This window comes from Balaenoptera borealis (assembly GCF_965194805.1).
Source record: "Balaenoptera borealis genome assembly, chromosome: 11".
Classification (NCBI taxonomy): Eukaryota; Metazoa; Chordata; class Mammalia; order Artiodactyla; family Balaenopteridae; genus Balaenoptera; species Balaenoptera borealis.
The window spans coordinates 84,937,540-84,953,491 of NC_138868.1; the positions used below are offsets into that span (position 1 = coordinate 84,937,540).

The following is a 15,952-nucleotide window of genomic DNA, read 5'->3' on the forward strand; positions in this document are numbered from 1 at the left end:
GCTTGATTTGTGATCCAAGATGTGATCTCTTCTGGAGAACAGAACCAGAGAATTTAAGTGACTTAAAGAAGTCCTGTAGTTCTCAAAAGAGTCTTCAATCACTGTCTACCTACACAGATGTTTCTCTTTCTTCATTTGATGAAGATCATGGATGTAAATTTATTTGAATAGCCAGAGGGGCACCATTTGTCCCCATTGGAATGGCAGGTTTTATAGCAATCATTGTGTATGAATTATATAAATTGAAGAGAAGGGAAAATACTAAAATGTCCATTCACCTGATTCACATGTGCCTGGCAACCCAAGGCTTTGTTGCAGGAGCAATGACTCCTGGTATGGACTATTCTATGTATCAGGAATTCTGGCCAAAAGCTAAACCTTAGAAGAGATGCTGTCTTGGTCTGGTTGATAGTGCTTGCTTTAGTCAGACATCTCATATTGAGGTTTTTTTTTTGTTTTTTTTTTTAAAGAAACTAAGAGAGAACTAAAGTATTTCATACAAAACGACAGTATGTAAACTAAATGTATGCACTAATGAGGTTATATATTTATGTTGAAAATAAATTGTTGAGTGGGTGAGACAATAACATGTTAATTTGAAACTGGTTTCTTTTTTTGCAGGTTTCATTTGCCTGGTCACGAAATTATTGGTGACTAGCTCATTAACTATGTCATTCAGAGGAGTCAAATTAGCACAAAAGAAACATGTCACTTTTACATGCACATGATAATAGTAAAATGTCCACCTTCTTAAGCTCTCCTCATGAAATTAGTTCTAAAGAAGAGAACAAGCCAATCGTAAAATACTCCTAGCTGTTACAAAATATCACAGGCTTTTGATGTTACATAGGAATCCTATTTGCTTTATGGTCTTCAGTTTTTAGGACTGGTTGGCTCTTGAAGAACCCTTTCAGAACAATGCATAGAATATAATATTATAATATAAGCCTCCCCACACTGACAAGTTGTGTGCGTTTAAACCAAACATGAAAAGCTGATAACAGAGCTGCTTAGAAGTAGTATTTATTTCAGGATCATACTTGTAAATATGAGAATAACTTAATTATGGATCCTAGTTTTGCTCTTTTGTTATTGAAGAATTTTATTTGCTGCTGCTATTTTAGAATAATTTTTAAATGTCATCTTCAAGCAGAAATATGTATTTTAAGTGCTAATGAAAAGGTAAATGGAAAACACTTTTTAAAGTGTGTATAGTATGTTTATTTTCTAAGAATTTTAAATGTTAAACTAAATAAATTATCTATAATGGAAGTGATTAATGATTTTTGAGCAAGCTGATTTGGTCAGACATTTTATACAAACTTTGGTATACTACAGAATACGTTATTGCATTTGTGAAGTTCTCTCATCTAACCTGAATTTATATTCTGTGGTGATAACATGGGGAATGTAATGTTACTAAAATGTGAACACTTTAAAAGAAAAAAATGGAAGAATGAGGAGGAGAAGGGTTAAACTCTTGAAGAAAAGAAAAAAGTTCACTTTTTATTTTCTAGCTCCTAAATATTTTCTTCAGGCTGATTTGCCTTCTTTGGGACTGAAGTCATTACAACTTTCTATGTTCTCCTTACAATGATCTAGGCTGATTCTACTTATGATTGGTTCAGGAATACATCAAATAGAGAACACAGAATTCTTTAAAATTGTTTCGCATCTAATATTTTAATAATGAAGTCAATGAAGTATTGTTCATTTTAAAAATGTGCATATTTTTTTTTCCTTCCACTCCACCCTTTGTCTTTTATACAGAAAGACTAGTGTGATATTGGACTTATTTTTTAAAAATAATTTTGATCAAAGGAATAAAAAATGTGAAGAAATTATTTAATTAAAAGAACTGATTACAGTTATCTTTTCTAATCTCTCATTTGCCACCTCTTTTTGAAATTTTGCCTGTAGACATGTAACTCTTCTTAGTGTTTTTAATTTTAACTCTCTTTGGTTTTTAGTCTGTTAAATGGAGGTTTTAGGCTATTAAAGCTGAAAATTGACAATGTCCACAGAAACCAATGTAGCAGAATTACCTTTAGCTATTCAGTATCCTAAAATAAAGAATTTTTTTTATGTTTTTTTTTTAACATCTTTATTGAAGTATAATTGCCTTACAATGGTGTGTTAGTTTCTGCTTTATAACAAAGTGAATCAGTTATACATATACAATATGTTCCCATATCTCTTCCCTCTTGCATCTCCCTCCCTCCCACCCTCCCCATCCCACCCCTCTAGGTGGTCACAAAGCACCGAGCTGATCTCCCTGTGCTATGCGGCTGCTTCCCACTAGCTATCTATTTTACATTTGGTAGTGTATATATGTCCATGACACTCTCTCACCCTGTCACATCTCACCCCACCCCCTCCCCATATCCTCAAGTCCATTCTCTAGTAGGTCTGTGTCTTTATTCCTGTCTTGCCACTAGGTTCTTCATGGCCTTTTTTTTTTTTTCCTTAGATTCCATATATATGTGTTAGCATACTGTATTTGTTTTTCTCTTTCTGACTTACTTCACTCTGTATGACAGACTCTAACTCCATCCACCTCATTACAAATACCTCCATTTCATTTCTTTTTATGGCTGAGTAATATTCCATTGTATATATGTGCCACATCTTCTTTATCCATTCATCTGTTGATGGACATTTAGGTTGCTTCCATGTCCTGGCTATTGTAAATAGAGCTGCAATGAACATTTTGGTACATGACTCTTTTTGAACTATGGTTTTCTCAGGGTATATGCCCAGTAGTGGGATTGCTGGGTCATATGGTAGTTCTATAAAATTAAGAATTTAAGAAGCGTTTGTTTTGCCATCCAAATAAGAAACACATACCAGAATGTGCACTCCCTAGCAAGCACCAGGCACACAGACTGTGGAATTTATAGTAAGCATACTTTGCTATCAATACTTAACACAAGGTGGTTGCAAAAAGAAATGAGCCAGGGTGTCACAGAGAGCCTCTATGGCTCTCTGCCTTATACTTCTCAGGGACATATAGGGAAACTGTCCCTTTTTGAAAACTTGTCCATTAACTTGAATTTTAAAACCCACAAACATGATTCTATAAAATTGCTACAAAATCTGTAACTTAAAATGTTTGTAACCTTAAAATGCATACAGATTTGGTGAGCTCCTTCTGTTTATTTCATAGTAAGCCAGATTCTTATTTTCCTTATTTGGACAGGTGTGTTATTTCCAAAGAATGAATCATTGAATTTCAAGGGATTTTAGGCTGTCTGACTCAATAACTATAGTTTTATTGGGCCTATCTCCAAACTGTATCAGATTTTGGAGCAGTGAAGCATAAAGCAGAAATACGGAGCAGAACTTATTTTATTCCACTCAGATGGAAAGAAGAAGGTGAATAGGAAAAATTGAGAACTACAGAACACTTAGAAAACCACAAAGAATTTTTATCTTTTTTTCATTTTCTTTTCTCAGAACTGTTATCCTTCTCCATCACTCAAAGACATAGTGTCTAATGCCATCATAACAGAGTCCAAATGCATTCCTTAGCAAAAAGATATTCAGGTAATTAGCAACAGTAGAAAATTCTAATTTAACTTTGCAGATTGAACACCTGGGTTTTCATTAATCTTTTCTGAAATAGTAGGAAAATGATAGTAAAAATATAAAACAAGTATAATCCTCTCTCAACATATACATGCAAAGAAGGGAAAAGGAGTTAAAAATGGAAGAGAGCAAGATGAAAAGTGTATACTTTAGTGGTATTTGGCTTAGTACAGAGGGGAACAATGACGTCTCAAGTCTTACAGAGGAAGGTACAGATAAGAAACAGGCTTATATACTCTAACTCTAAATATCAGCCTATTCAGAAAAAGAGAGAAACTAATTAGAGGATTAATTTACAAAGTCCAACACATAACTGAGAGAAATTTCAGAAAAAGTACAAGAAGTAGAAACAACCCCAGGTATTTTAAGACGGAAAAGATTTAATACAGTGAATGATGATATGCTTACAGAACCATGAAAGGGGGAAAAAGAGCAGATTCTAAACTGGGTATCTTGAAATGATGCCAGCAAATATAAAACTGGCTAGTTAAGCCTCTGATGTCACTACTGGAGTTATAATGTTCTAGGTCTGGAGCCATGGCCACAGCCATACTAAGCTTTGAATCTCAGGAAGCTGAAAAGTGGTTGCCTAAATGTTCATTCCAGCGATTAGGAGGTTGGGTGAAAAAGTCACCACTACTGGGCCATTTTCCTGATACTCAGGAAACTAGAAACTGGAGCCTTCTTCTGCAAAATTCTAATCTGATAGCCAGGGTTAATAGTCAGTTGCCAAAAGAAAATGGAATCAACTTAACTTCTGACATTCAAATCTTGAACGAATGACTCTAATTGTAGGAACCTAATAATCACTCAGAAACTTAGTTGTGAGGAATTTGAAAAATGTAGTTTCTAGCTGGGTAGCCATGTGCTCATCTAAAACTCTATTATTTAGTAAGAATAAATTTGGAAGGGACAAATAACTCTAGAAGTATACAATAGTTTATTTTCCTTGAGATATTGAATGAAAATGGCTCTAAATTTGATCAGGTGAAACAGGGGGACTAAGTAACAGTCTATATACTGAACAGTGAGATTCCCAGCTCATTTCCTCCATTTAACTTCCAGAATGCTGGAAGCCAGGTTTAATGCCACAGGCATGATTGGAACATTGTTACTTGGACAAATTAGCCCAAGGGAAGAATGCTAAATGTATTGATATTTGGGAGCCCTAATGAAATGCCCAAAAGAAACCCACAATTTTATAAAATCTTGCCACACATAAAGCTTCCAATCAGATTGTACTGCATCACAGTTAAGTAAAAGGGACTTCCAATGATATTAGTCATTTTTGAATGCCTTTAATATGAAAGAGAAAGACCAAAATAAGCACGCAAACATCAACAACCAAAAAAAAAAAAAAAAATCCCAACAACAAGTAGTCAATAAGCATTTGGAGGAAATGGAGGCAATATAGAGAACAGAAGAAAATCAAAAAGGATGATTAATATTGTCATAGATTTAAGATTGTAAGTAAGAACAAAACACTTAAAAAAATGAAACAATCATATAACAAATACGAACTCTTGGAAATTAAAAATATGATATCTGAAGTTTTAAAATTGTTTTAAAATCCTTGTGAGGATTACAAGATAATATTAGAGGAAATCATGCAGAAAGTAGAATAGAAAAATGAGCAAGTAAATCACAGAGAAAAGAAAACAAACTGGAGGATCAATTTACCAAGTCCAATATATAACTAAGCAGAAATCCAGAAAGAAAAATACAGAATAAATGTAAAAAATTATCAATGAAATACCAAAAAATTCTCAGAACTGAAAGATATAACTGTATATCAAAAGCTTCCACTAATGGTCATTTTAATGAATAAAAAATGCATTGAGACACCATTATCATTAATTTGTATAAAACCAGAGACAGAAAGATGATGATGATGATAAAAGAGAGAGAGAAAGAGAAAGACTGACAGAAAGTTTATACCCACCGGAATAGGAAATGGAATGACACCTGACTTTTTAGCAGCAAAATATTGAGGAGAAAATAATTTCCAATCAAGAATTTAATGATGCATCAAACTAATCAAGTTGAGAAGAGAATGAAATAAAGACATTTCAGATATTCAGTCTTCAAAAAGTCACTATCCTCATATGCTTTCTTGGCCTCAGCTCTGCAAAATGCCTCATATATTATTGTCTCTTGCCTTGGTCTTAATGAATTCTTCGGTGAGCAGTAGCATGGAAATGAATAGACAAGTTTGTGATTACTTTGGTAGATAGCATTCTGAGTTGTTGCTCTCTTATAACTTTGCATATTACACAGGTCTTTTTAGTTGTTGAAACAAAGAAAAGATTTTCCAATCTTGCATGATGATTTCAAACATGCAGATGTTAGAGGACTGCACATCTAGTTGGTCACTATTAGAGACTGGAAATACATCTATTAATTTCAGCAAGGTTTGTTTTGTCTAGGGAGTTACCCCTGACATCAACTCAGCTAAAACAAACAAACAAATAAACAAAAAACACTTTATGAAAAGACATTTTCAGCAAAAATAAAAGTTCCTTCTTTCCATCTCAGTCCTCTCCTGCCCCATAACTATTACAATCAAAACTAGCAATGCATTTGTTCAGCACCTAGCTCTTAGAAGGCATTTAGGAACTAACTGTTGACCAGCTAACTGCTGAACTCATTGACCAGAAGACTGCATGAAGGTAAAGCCTGGTTTAAGAATTGTATTACTGGTTATCTTTCCTAATTCTACAGTCTTGGAGTAGTATGAGAAATGCACATAGCAACCAGCCCTAAAGGCCTCCCTAATTAACAATCAAATCAAAGTATAGATTTGGAGAAAAAGGAATAGAGTAATAAAAGATCAAATTCTAACCTAAGCCATTAGTTTAGAATAATAAGCCATTAGGTTAGAATAATATATAACCATCAACCTGTATATATGACAATTATACATATGTCATATATATGTATATATGACAACCTGTATATATGACAATGAAGTATGATCTGAAGAAGACAATAAATCCTAGAATAGGATGCCTGAAATGTCATGGTTACAACTTGATTACTTTTTCAAAACTCTGGATCCTGTGTTAAAATGGAAATTACATTTAGGTCATTTGTACCTCAGTGTGATTTAGTTTCAGGTCCTTTTCCAAGACAGAATACAGGAGAGCACAATGCTTAGTGAAAACAAGGGGGAATGGGCATTCAGACAAGAGCTGAAGGAATCAGAGAACAGCTTCATTGCACAGCAGTGAGGGAGCAGCTTCATGGACCTCCATGGAGGTTCGTGGCATGCTTGAGGGCCATCCGATGATCTGTAGAAGCAGTTAATTTTCATCTTGAAAATCAATTTGTAGAAAAAACTCTGTTGAGAAGAGGAAAGGTGACAGGCAGGTAAACTAGGATTTGTGTGGCTTCTGAACACTTGTTAAACATGTTGAAATTCCCAAGTTGTATATCAACCACTTAGGGATTAGAGCTGGAGATTAATTTAGATTTATGTAGAATTTAAGCTTCCATATCAGTCCTGAGTTGCTGAAGAAATGGACTGCTAGGCAAAGCTTTAGAGCCAGCCCAGGGACTTGGACTTAATAAAGCATATCAAAAGGGTCAGAAGTTCTGAGGTGATCAGTGTATAAATTCTTAATCCCTGTATACACATTTGATCATTTATTTATCACCATGACTCATCATGACCAGGTGTGCTGTGTGAAATGTTTCCCCCGACCTCCTGCACAGACCCGCCAGTAATTCATTCAGATTTTCCTATTGGAAATCATCTGAATATTGCACTTCAGTATTTATATATACAAAACTTGCTAAATACTGGGTATCATAAGAGCTTGGATCAATTTATCCTTATGTGCTCTCATTTTTATAATTAAAATTTAAAACTGTATTTAGTTTATTAATACCAAAACATATACTTATAAAAGAATAAAACTCCATAAAAGTTGATGCATTTGTATTTTAGCACAGTATATATGAGATGAATTTAAAATGTCAAGAAATGAATTCATTATTAAAAGTTTCCTCCCAGACAAAGTCCAGTGAATTATTTAAGTTGTGGCATCCAAAGCCACTACTACACCCTCTTTCAGTCATTTACAAGGGCTTTCATAGAAGTTTTCCCAATTTTATTATTCATTGTCATAAAAATCTCAATTATAGCAAAATACAAAGACCTTGGTAAGGCAAACAAACTGTAAAGATAGCAAAATTAGGCGGCTTAACATGTAGGAATAAAGAAATGTAGTTTATCTAGAATCCTGTTTGTTGCTAATGGGCCTTTAAGGAAACTTGTTGGAAAGATTATGGCTCTATTTTATAATTGGTGGAAGTGAACTTTATTGCTCTGGTTCTAGAATTTTGTACTAAGATCCACAGTAATCATTTCTCCCTTTACCCTACAGAATTTCCTCCTTTGGATTTTATCATATGTTGTACCATATGCTGGCTTGTATTCTTAATTTGTATCATCAGTATTTCTTGCCCTTTAAATTTTATATTAACATATTCTATGCATGTCCACTTACTCTCTTCCATTCAGAGGACTATTTCATCATGTCACAAGCACTCAACAAGTGTCTATTGATTGATTGGCATCATTGATACCCACATGTTGCACATTGATGACTGTTCTGAGCTAAGAAAAATTATTCTGGAATTCAATGCTAAATTAAACTATTGTTTAGGGAATTTTACATTTTTTTCTTCTGAAGTAACTGATTGTATATTATATGTAAAGACAATCAACATCTATAAAAACAAAAAGAAAGCAAACAGGACTAAAATGACTTCCATTCTGATTGTCATTAAGGCTTATCTACATCTCAGTTTAGTTATTTTGTGATGTAAAGCTATCTTAAAGAGAAGTGACCAAGATGGTAGAGTAAGAAGACCCTGAGCTCACCTCCTTCTATGGGCACACCAAAATTACAACTATTTACAGAGCAAGTATTGGTGAGAACAACATAAAGACTAGCAGAGAATATTTTATACAATTAAAGCTATGAAAAATGAACCACAATGATATGGATAGAAGGGACAGAGATGCACTGTAATCAAGACCCATACCCCTAGGTAGGTGACCCAGAAAAGGGAGGATATTTACAATTGCAGAGTTTCTCCCCAAGGAGCAAGGGATCCAAGCCCAACATTGGGCTCCCAAACTCCATATGGGCTTCTCAGTCCAGGGGTCCTACACTTGGAAGACAAACCCCCAGAATGTTTGGCTTTGAAGAGCAATGGGGCTTACTTTTGGGAGAGACAGAGGGCTGTAGAAATAGAGACACCATATTTAAAGGGTTCATGCAAAATCACATGCTCTGGGACCCAGGGCAAAAGCAGTAATTTGAAAGGACACATTTGCTCTTCTTGGAGAGCTTCCAAGAGAAGTAGGAGACACCTAGGACTCTATCTACTACGAGGACACTGGTGGTTCTGACCAGTACCATTTTGGAATATTCCCTCTAGCTTTTAACCACTGGGACTCAGCCAGTCAGCACCAGTTCTGGGAAGCCAAAGGCCAAACAGCTATCTGTGTGGGGATAAAATCTCACTCATCATCAAGTCGGCTGCTCTGAGCTCCAGCTACCCCGGGACATGGTTCCACCCAACAGTAGGATGACACCAGCCTCAGGTCACCCTGGGCCCTGGCCCACCCAACAGCAGGCAGATGCAAGCCCAGGACCACTGCAGCCTTACAACCACCTGTTTCAACCTGACCCACCCACCAGCAGGTTGGCACCAGCACTAGACTCAAGATCTGCTGAACACTGTCCTGCCCATCAGTGGGTCAAAATTAGTTTCTGGACACTTTGGTGCCCTCAGCCAACTACCCTAGGATCTGGCCCCTCCCAGCAGCAGGTTGACACCAGCTATGGGGCCTTTAACCCTCCAGCCAGCCACCACAGGACATTGTCTCACCCACCAGTGGGCCAGCACTAGCCCCAGGAATACCCAGGGTTCTGTATCCAGCTGGTTCATAACCCAGCCCTGCCACCAGCAGACCAGTACTAGGAATGGAAGTTCCCAGTTGGTGCAGCCAGTCATGCCAGGACCCAGCCCTATCTACCAGTGGCCTACAGCTTTTACCCTAGTCAGAATCTGGCAACCAACTGGACCTGGGGCCAGCCATGTCTACCAGTACACCCACAGTAGTCAGTCCACCACAACAGAAGGGCCCATGTAGCCCACATAGAGAGCACCCCTAGAGCATATAGCTCTGGTAACCAAAGGGAAGTGTGCTGCTGGGCCCCATATGTCATCTCCTACATAAGACCACTTCTCCAAGATTGAGAAACATAACCAATCTACCAAATACGTAAAAATAAAAATGGAGAAATAGGCAAAACTAGGCAAAAGAGGAATATGTTCCAGAGGAAAGAGAAATATAAAAACCCAGAGGAACTAAATGAAGTTCAAGATAAGGAATCTACCTGAAAAAGAGTTCAAGGTAATGATCATAAAGATGTTCAAAGAACAGGGGAGAAAAATGAACGAAAAAGGTAAGAAGTTAGAAGTTTTCAACAAAGAGTTAGGAAATGTGAAGAAGAATGAAACAAACCTGAAGAATACAATAACTGAAATAAAAATACACAAGGAGAAATCAAGAGTAGATTAGATGATACAGACAAATGAGTCAGTGGACTGGAAGACAGAGTAGTGGAAATCACTCATGATGAACAGAAAAAGAATTTTTTAAAAAGAAGAGAGCTTAAGACACCTCAGTGACAACATCAAGCATATTATTAACATTATAGGGGTCCAAGTAGAAGAAGAGAGAGAGAAACAGGCAGAGAATACATATGAAGAACTAATAACTGAAAACTTCCCTAACCTAGGAAAGTCAACAGACATCCAGGTCCAAGAAACACAGAAAGTCACAAACAAGATCAACACAAAGAGGACCAGACCAAGACACACTGTAATTAAAATAGCAAAAATTAAAGATAAAGAACATTAAAGCAGCAAGGGAAAAGCAACGTGTTATGTACAAGGGAATTCCCATAAGACTATCAGCTGACTCTGCAGGCCAGAAGGGAGTGGCATGATATATTTAAAGTGATGAAAGGAAAAAGCCTGCAACCAAGAATACTCTACCTGGCAAGCTCTTTTCAGATTTGATGGAGAAATCAAAAGGTTTACAGACAATAAAAAGCTAAAAAAGTTCAACACCAAAAACCAGTTTTACAAGAAATGCTAAAGGACCTTCTCTAAGCAGAAGAGAAGAGGTCAAAACTAGAAACATGAAAATTACAAAGAGAAAAATCTCATTGGAAAAGGCAAATATACCATAAAGGTAGTAAATCAACTATGTATAAAACAAGAAGGTTAAAAGACAAAAGTAGTAAAACCAAACTGTATGCATAATAATAAGTAGTTAAGGGATACACAAAAATAATTGATGTAAAATATGTTTGAAACAATGAATGTGGGGGAGAAAAATTCAGGGTTGGTAAGATGTGTTTGAATTTAGAGATCAATAATGTAATATAATCATGTATGTATATTTTGCTATATATAAACCTCATGGTAATCACAAACCAAAGATCTATATAGATACATAAACACAAAAAAGAGAAAGGAATCCAAACATTAAAGATAATCATCAAATCACAAGGGAAGAAAGCAAAGAAGAAAAATGGAACAAAAAAGAACTACAAAAACTACCCCAAACCAATTAATGAAATGGTAATAAGTACAAACCTATCAATAATTACTACACATGTAAATGGACTATGTGCTCCAAAGAAAAGACATACAGTGGCTGAATGGATACATATATGTTGCCTTCAGGATACTCACTTCACATCTGAAGATACACACAGACCAAAAGTGAGGGGGTGGGAAAAGATATTCCATGCAAATTGAAATGAAAAAAAAAAAGCCAGGGTAGCAATACTTATATCAGACAAAATGACTTTAAAACAGAGACAGGAGACAAATTAATATATCACTTAATGATCAAGAAGAAGATCTAAAGATTGTAAATATATATACCCAATGTAAGAGCATTTAAATATACATAAAGCAAATATTAACACACATAAAGGGAGAAATTGACAGGAACACAATAATAGTAGGGGACTTCAACACCTCACTTACATCAATGGGCAGATTATCCAGACAGAAAAATCAATACAGAAACACTGGCCTTAAATGACACATTATGCTTGATAGGCTTAATGGATGTATATTGAACATTTCATCCGAAAGCAGCATAATACATATTCTTTTCAAGTGCACATGGAACATTCTCCAGGATAGATCACACGGGCTAGGCCACAAAACAAGTCTCAGTAAATTTAAGGAAAATGAAATCAGATTAAGGATGTTTTTTGTTTTGGTATAAGAAGGGAAGTCAACTATAAGAATAAAAACTGCAAAGATCACAAACATGTGGAAGGTAAGCAATATGCTACTAAACAACTGATGGGTCACTCAAGATATCAATAAGAAAATCAAAAAATACCTTGAGACAAATGAAAATGGAAACATAACAGTTCAAAATCTATGGGATGGGGCAAAAAGCAGTTCTTAAAGAGAATTTTATAGCAATACAAGCCTACCACAGGGAACAAGAAATATCTCAAATAAATAATCTAATATCACACCTGAAGGAACTAGAAAAAGAAGTACAAATAAAACCCAAAATTAGTAGAAGGAAGGAAATCATATAGATCAGAGCAGAAATAAAGGAAATAGAGAATTTTTAAAAAACCAATAGATCAGTGAAAATGAGATATGAACTTTTGATAAGATAAACAACATTGATAAACATTTAGCCAAACTAAAAAAGATAGCCCAAATCAATGAAATCTGAAATGTAAAAGAGTAAGTTACAACCAACACCACAGAATTACAAAGGATCATAAGATATTACTGCAAACAATTATACATCAATTAAATGGACAACCTAGAAAAAATGGAAAAATTCCTACAAATGTATAATTTTCCAAGACTGAACCAAGAAGCAATAGAAAATATGAACAGAACAATTACCAGGAATGAAGTTGAATCAGTAATTTTAAAACTCTCGTCAAATAAAAGTGCAGAATCAAATGGACTCAGAGTTGAATTCTACCAAATATTTAAAGAAGCATCAACACCTAATCTTCTCAAACTATTACCAAAAAGTTGAAGAGCAAGGAATACTTCTGAACTCATTCTATGAGGCCAGCATCAGCCTGTTACCAAAACCAAACAAAGACATCACAAAAAAGAGAAAATTATAGGCTAGTATCAATGATGAACATGGATGTAAAAACCCTCAACAAAACATTAGCAAACTGAAGTCAACAATACCTTAAAAGGATCATATACCATGATCAAGTGGGATATATCTCAGGGAATCAGGAATGGTTCAATATTTGCAAATCAAACTATGTGATAAACCACATTAACAAACTGAAGAATAAAAATTATATGATCTTTTCAGTAAATGCAGAAAAAGCTTTTGGCAAAATTCAACATAGATTTGTGATAAAAGTTCTGAACAAAGTAGGTATAGAGGGGACATAGCTCAACATAATAAAGGTCTTATATGACAAATCCAAGCCAACATCATATTCAATAATGAAAAGCTGAAAGCATTTCTTCCTGAACAAGACAAGTATGCCTACTCTCACCACTATTATACAGTACAGTATTTGAAGTCCTAGCCACAGAAATCAGACACACACACAAAAAATTTTTTTAAAGAATCCAAGCTGGAAAAAAAGAAGAAAAATTGTCACCTTTGCAAATGACATGATACTATACATAGAAAATCCTAAAGATGCCACAAAAGAAAACTACTAGAACTTATCAATGAATTTGTTAATGTTGCAAGACACAAAATTAATATACAGAAATCAGTTGTATTTCTATACATTAAAAACAAACTGTCAGAAAGAGAAATTAATAAAACAAACCCATTTACAGTTGTATCAAAAAGAATAAAATAGTTAAGAATAAATCTAACTAAGGAGGAAAAAGACCCATACTCAGAAAACTATAAGACACTGAGAATAGAAATTGAAGATGACACAGATGGAAAGATATATAATGCTTATGGGTTGGAAGAACTGATATTGTTAAATGACAATGGTACTCAGGCAGTCTGCAGATTCAATGTAATTTCTATCAAAATACCAATGGCATTTTTCACAGAACTAGAACAAATAATTCTAAAATTTGTATGGAAATACAAAAGACCCAGAATAGCCAAAATAACTTTGAGAAAAAAGAACAAAGCTGGAGGTATCATGCTCCCTGATTTTAAACCATACTACAAAGCTACAGTAATTCAAAACAGTATGGTACTGGCAGAAAACAGACACAAAGGTCAATGGAACAGAATAAAGAGCCCAGAATTAAGCCCACAGTCATATGGTCAATTAATCTACAAAAAGAAGAATGAAAATACAATGTGGAAAAGATAAATGGTGTTGGGTAAACTGGACAGAAGAATCAAATTGGACTAATTTTTCACACCATATAAAAAGTAAAATCAAAATGGATTAAAGACTTAAATATAAGACGTGAAATTGTAAAACTTTTAGAAGAAGACTTACCTAATATGCTTTTTGTCATTGGTTTTAGCAATACTTTTCTGGACATGTCTCCTTAGGCAAGGGAAACAAAAGCAAAAATAAACAAATGGGACTACATCAAACTAAAAAGTTTTGCACAACAAAGGAAACTATCAACAAAATTAAAAAGCTCTCTACTGAATGGGAGAAGATATTTGCAAACCACCTATCCAAAAAGGAGTTAATATCCAAAATATACAAAAACTCTTACAACGCAACATCAACAAAACAAAAACACAATTTAAAATCTGGGAGAGAACCTAGGTAGACATTTTTAAAGAAGACATACATATGGCCACCAGGCAAAGGAAAAGATGCTAATCATCAGGGAAATGCAAATAAAAATCACAATGAGATATCACCTCACACCTGTCAGAATGGCTATTATCTAAATATCAACAAATAACTAGTGCTTCCAAGAATGTGGAGAAAATGGAACCCTAAATCACTGTTGTAGGGAATGTAAATTGGTGCAGCCATTATGGAAAACAGTATGGAAATTCCTTAAAAAATTAAAAATAGAACTATCAAATGACCCAGAAATTCCACTCCTGGATGTTTATCTGAAGAAAACAAAAACACTAATAAGAAAAGATTCATTCACCTCTATGTTCACTGCAGTTTTATTACAATAGCCAAAATATGGAAGCAACCTCAGTGCCCATCAATAAATGAATGGATAAAGAAGATATGGCATATGCATACAATGGAATATTACTCAGCCATAAAAAAGAATGAACTCTGCCATTTGGAACAGCATGGATGGACCTAGAAGGTATCATGCTATATGAAATGTCAGAGAGAGAAAGACAAATACTGTATGATTTCACTTTTATGTGCAAGCTAAAAAGCAGAACAAATGACTGAATATAACAAAACAAGACCAGCATTATGTATACTGTGAACAAACAGGTGGTTGCCAGAGAGGAGATTGTTGGGGGAAGGAGAAATAGTTGAAGGAGATTAAGATGCACAAACTTCTAGTTACAGAATAAATGAGTTATGGTTATGAAATGTACAGTGTGGGCAATATTGTCAATAATTATGTAATATCTTTGTATGATGACATATGGTAACTAGGCTTATCATGGTGATTATTTTGAAATGTATAGCAATATCAAATCACTACCGGGTATGACAGGAGCTAACATAGTGTTTTAGGTCAACTATACTTCAAAAGTGAACAAACACAGAAAAAGAGAGCAGATTTGTGGTTACCAGAGGGGAGTGGGGGGAGCAGGAATTGGATGTAGTCAGAAGGTACAAACTAACAGTTATAAGGTAAATATGTACTGGGGATGTAATGTACAGCATGAAAAATGTAATTAGCACTGCTGTATGTTATATATGAAAGTTGTTAAGAGAATAAACCCTAAGAGTTCTCATCACAAGGAAAAAAAATTTTCTGTTTCGTTAATTTTGTATTTATATGAGATGTTCACTAAACTTATTGTGGTAATTATTTCATGGTGTAAATCCAACCACTATATTGTTCACCTTAAACTTATACAGTGCTGTATGTCAATTACATCTCAATAACACTGGAAGAAAAAAAACCTATCTTAGTATAGCTTTATTATTTATCATAGTGCTAGGCTTGACTAGGAGTTAACAGGTCTGGACTCTACTTTCAGAGCCAACACTGTCTTACTGCTCCCATTATCAAAGCACTCTATCTTACTCTGGACTCACTTTTACCCTCCATAAATTTGTCAGAGAAGAGCATGTTTAGACTTTGCATGGAGTTACATTATGTGGATAAGTGAGATAAGTTAATTGAAAGAATTTTGAAATGTTAGAATGAGACTCAT

The 15,952-nt window shown here is 34.8% G+C and overlaps 1 protein-coding gene and 2 pseudogenes across 4 annotated transcripts in view; all 3 read left to right on the forward strand.

The window, feature by feature from the left end:
- The window catches only part of GUCY1A2 (guanylate cyclase 1 soluble subunit alpha 2), a 432,229-nt gene that overhangs the window by 403,188 nt on the left and 13,089 nt on the right, over positions 1-15,952 (forward strand). The window lies entirely within an intron of this gene.
- Positions 1-15,952, forward strand: part of LOC309604887 (DNA endonuclease RBBP8 pseudogene) — a 421,592-nt pseudogene that overhangs the window by 61,992 nt on the left and 343,648 nt on the right. The window lies entirely within an intron of this gene.
- Positions 1-15,952, forward strand: part of LOC309605862 (HIG1 domain family member 1A, mitochondrial pseudogene) — a 19,231-nt pseudogene that overhangs the window by 662 nt on the left and 2,617 nt on the right. The window contains exon 2 of the transcript in view: positions 1-15,952. This exon is cut by the window's right edge and continues 2,617 nt beyond it. The product of the transcript in view is annotated as an HIG1 domain family member 1A, mitochondrial pseudogene (transcript).